The 4,499-nt window shown below is 57.7% G+C and overlaps 1 protein-coding gene across 5 annotated transcripts in view; it reads right to left on the reverse strand.

Annotated features, from left to right (window-relative positions):
* LOC113210006 (plasma membrane calcium-transporting ATPase 3) overlaps positions 1 to 4,499 on the reverse strand; it is a 25,732-nt gene that overhangs the window by 20,426 nt on the left and 807 nt on the right. The window lies entirely within an intron of this gene.

Raw genomic sequence — 4,499 nt, forward strand, 5'->3', positions numbered from 1 at the left:
CGGCGCGCGGGCGGGGGAAGTGCTGGACCTTCGGAGGTGCCCCAGACCAAGGCCCCCTCCTCCCACTCCCTCCCCGGGGTGGGTGTAGCGGGTGGGGCAGGGGAGGCCAGCGCGCCCGCTCCACCCCCCGGCAGACATCTGGCGCCCGGCTGCCGGCGGTGGCGCGTGTGCGTGTGAGTGCGTGCGCACTAGCGGCTCCTCTGTGAGCGTGCCTGTCCGTGTCTCGCTTTAGGGCCGAAACGCCGGATCCACCTCAACGGGGAGGGTGGTTGCACGGTCGCTCGGAGGACAAGAAGGTCCACGTCGTGAAATACCAGTGACGCCCCGGGAGCCCCGCACGAGCTCGGCGGAGAGTCACGTCACAGCTCCGCGTAGTGCCCGTGCCCATGACCTGCACCCCGACAACCTCGTTTTGTTCCTTTCGTGCTGCTGCAGATGCTGCTTTCCACTTGCTCCATTTCAAATCGAATTTTCGCCTTCAGCTTTCTCTCCTCTTGTCGCCGAGATAACTTTTCCAGAGACGCGGCGGCCCGCTGCTGGCGCGCTCTGGACGGGGCCCCTCTTTGTGCGGGTCGCCTCCCAGCTGGCCCCGCCTCGCCCCGCCCCGCCCTTGGCCGACGCCATCCCTTCCGGCCCAGACGCCGACATGGCGAGGGCGGCCTGTCGGCTCCGTCGACGCCTGGACTAGAGAGGGAACTCCATTTTCGGGCGAAAAAGAGAAAGAAACGAGCTGAGCCCGGATACAACAGGGAATTTGCGCATCACTTAGGGGAAGAACCGACCCCTTTTAGAAGCGGCTATATATAATGAAAATTTGTCTCTGACAGCCAAGCAATCATAATTATTTTTGTTTCGGCGATAGGGTCAGACTAGCTGCGGGAGGGGGAAGGGGTGAGCAGGGATGGCTGCACATAATTCAGTTCCCAGGCTCATCTGTTTTCCAGGAGGCTGGCGCTCCCCGGATTAACGAGCCTGACATCGTTCTAATTCGCATCGCTATCCGAAATAACTCACTCCCTCTGCGTCTCTCTTCGCCAGATTTTATGTTGCAGAAGAACCACATGGCCCCGGTCTGCACGCGCGGGCGGGGGCGGGCGGGGCCGAGGGTGACCACGACGAGTAGGGGGGAACTGTCGCCACTCTGGGCGAGAGGGATGGGGGAGGGGGGAGGGGCGTCGGGAGGTGGTGGCTACAAGGGAAGTAGCCCTCAGCGGCGAAAGGGCGGGAAAGGGCTGGGGAAGGGGAACACAGTCGCCACGGTCTGGCGATTTCACAGGCCGTTAGAGTGGGAGAGGGTAAGGGGCAAGCAAAGGGGAAGAGCCCAGCCCAGCCCAGCCCAGCCCAGCCCAGCCCAGCCCAGCCCAGCCCAGCCCAGCCCGGCCCAGCCCAGCCCAGCCCAGCCCGGCCCAGCCCGGCCCAGCCCAACCCTGGGTGGGTATGGATACAAAGTTTACTATCCAACGCGGAGAACGGCCAGGTTATTATCCTTCACTGCGAAAATTTCGCATAGGCGCTGTTGCGGCGGTGGTCGTGGCGATGGTAGCTGTGTAGCATTGCAGGTCATGAAGGGACCTCAAACAAACTTTGGTGGTGAGAGGAAGGGAGCGAGGGAGAGAGAGATAGTGCGGTGGGCTGGGAACGGGGGGAGAAGGAAATGAGAGAGGCAGAGGGAGACGGAGAGAGGTGTGGAAGGGTCGGGAGGGAGGGACGGTTTCGGGGCGGAAGGGACCAGGCCTCACGGTAATATGTCCAGCGGGGCTATATGAGTTTGGCGGAGCCCCCTTCTCCCCCCTCCTCCCCCCCTCCCGTCTCGCGTCTCACAGCCCTGCTTCTCGTGTCCCGCTCGCCCAACGGGCTCCTGCTAACCGGCAGGAAGAGACAACCCCTCCTACCGCTGCCGCCCGCCCCCTCGGCCGGCCCCTCACCACTTGGAGTTGTAAAGTTACAAAACATACTGTTCCAAAGCCATATAGGGGGGTGGGGGGAGAGGGTGAGAGGCAGGCGAGTGGCGAGTGGGCGCCCCCGCCTGCTGCACCCTCTTTAAGAACACGAGCGGTGCCGGCGGGACAGGAAAAAAACACCCTACCTTCCACATTCAAGAAAAAAAAAACTCACTATAATTTTGCTTGCAAAAATTGTGTGCGTTATGGAAGAAATTCCACTGAAAAAAGCTATACGTATTTTGGTATTTTGTTGATGTATCATACTAATATTCTAAGATATTATTCGAAAAATACAAAGGAGACAGAAGAATGGACCTTTCAAGGACAACATCGTTTGAAATATTTAAAACAACAACGAATGAAGCATGTATTCAAGACGTGTCGTGTAACTTTCGGGATTAAACAGGAAATCTCGTCCGTGCACAACAAACTTTAATGACAAGAATAACTGTATTTTCAGCAGGGCCGTCGAATCAAATTTTGCACCACGCCAACATTCTAAATGCAAAGCACAGGGCCGGCCGCAGCACAGATCTCACAGTGTGCTGTCGCCGCCGACGCTCCTCGCTATCTCCTCTCTCTCCACCAAGTTTTGGGAGGCGACGCGCAAACGCGCCAAGGCAGTGCGGCTGCTACGCTCCGCTCCGCCCCCCTCGCTCCTCCAGAACTAACTGCTCCTCGGGGCGATGCGCGCGCGCGCGCCCGCCCCGGCACAGCATCCCTTCCTCGATGCTCGGGGCAACTTTGACGGCGGCGCGGCGAAGGCGAGGAGATTTTTCTTTTGGCGCCCTCAGTCCTCCGTGTGGCGTAGGGGTGAAGAAACGAGGTGGAGGTGTGGAGGCGGCGGGGTGCGAGAGCGCCGTGGAGGTAGGCAAGCCCGTCGAGCTAGAGTGCGCCGCGGGCTGGCCTACGCAGGCGCTCGGGCCGGTATGGGCAACCCGGCTAGTGAGGAGCGTCGCCGGCCGGGACGGTCTACCACCCCGGAAATTGCCGGGAGGAAAGCAATTTCCATAAAGAAAGGCAACGTCGTGGAAGAGAAGGGACGAAAATGAACCAGAAAAAAAAAACACTCGGAAAAACTACATTTCGACTGCTGACCCGGCCAGCCACGGCTTTCCCGAGGTAAATGAAGTCTTACTCAAGCCGTCCCCCCCCTCACCACCCTGACCTTCGCACCGTGCGTCAGCTTTCCGCTTTTATCGCGTTCACCCCCTTTTTCTCTTATTTCTCTTCGTCAAAGAATTGAGCCCCGCCTTCGGAATGTCCGTTACTTGCGTTATAAATACATGCAGACAAAACTGATGACGTCCGACTGCGACGTGACGTGGCGCGTAACGTATGACGTCACGCGTAAAGTCGCGCGATGTCGTTCACGCGCGTGACGCGCGCGTTGCGCTCGGTGACGTCACAAGCGCAGTCCGTACGCTATGCCCCGCGAGGCCGCCGTGCGGTGGCATCATCACGTTATCGTCTTAATCCCATGTACTTTATTTTTGGGTCATTTGAAGTGCTACAGTTCCGTTTTACATTACAAAACCCGTGTCGGCGATAAAACTGTGTGTTTCTTTTCACAAGCGAATAGACCAACACCGGTATTAAAAAAATACACTTCTCTGTGGGGGCGTAATACAGTGGTTTAATTAGTAGGCGTTGAATATTTACCTTTGCACGGCGGGAGTGGTCTGCGCGCACCCGGACATACCTGTACAAAGAGAAAAAAAGAACTGAATTAATTTAGATTTTGGGGGCACGAACACTTTGAAACCAAACGCGGAGTGAGGTGACAGAACGGATCGTTCGACACTGCAGTGTGCGGTAGATTGGATTTTCGTCCAGCCATCTGATGAAAAAAGGGGGTCATCGGTGGAGATCACTGCGTAGGAGAAACTACGAAAGATATGTTTGCATTTACAATTCAGCGGAATTTCTTGTTATCTAAGAGGTGCGTACTCGTGGAAAGTTCCTTGCGATATGGTGTAGGCTTACTAATTTGCCTAATCCCAATAAGCTTCCCAAAACTGAAGTGTTTCTTTTTATAACGCGAACACACGATGGTGACGGCGGGTAGTCGCCTCCGCTTCTCAATCAGAGGAACGTAAAGGCATGTCGTCCGTCCAGCTCCTCTACCATCCGAGACGACGACTTTGCCGTTTCAAGAATAAGGCATCGACTCCCTCTCCATGGCGCCTGCAGACGGGCGGGTAGGCAAACCCGCAACACTGGCGCGCCGTCTCTGCTCAGGTGGCCCACCCGCCAGGGGCCCCCTCGCGCGGCGGGTGGTGGGAGGGGAGGGGAGGGGAGGGAGAGGGAGAGGGAGAGGGAGAGGGAGTGGTGGGAGAGCGGGGCGGAGCAAGAGAGGAGGCAGGCGGCTCATGAATGAAACATCGGCGCGCGGCCGGCTGGCTACAAATATAATAATATACAAATATAATAGTGAGGGGAGGCGCGGCTGTTCCCCATGAGTCATATGAAATGGCGGCGGTCGGGAGTGGTAGGGGGGAGAGGTCGGAGGGGGAAACAAACAGTAAAACAGCCGGGGCAAGTCCGCGATCGGTG

The sequence above is a fragment of the Frankliniella occidentalis genome, unplaced genomic scaffold (assembly GCF_000697945.3).
Source record: "Frankliniella occidentalis isolate FOCC.00 unplaced genomic scaffold, Focc_3.1 Scaffold7, whole genome shotgun sequence".
Lineage (NCBI taxonomy): Eukaryota > Metazoa > Arthropoda > Insecta > Thysanoptera > Thripidae > Frankliniella > Frankliniella occidentalis.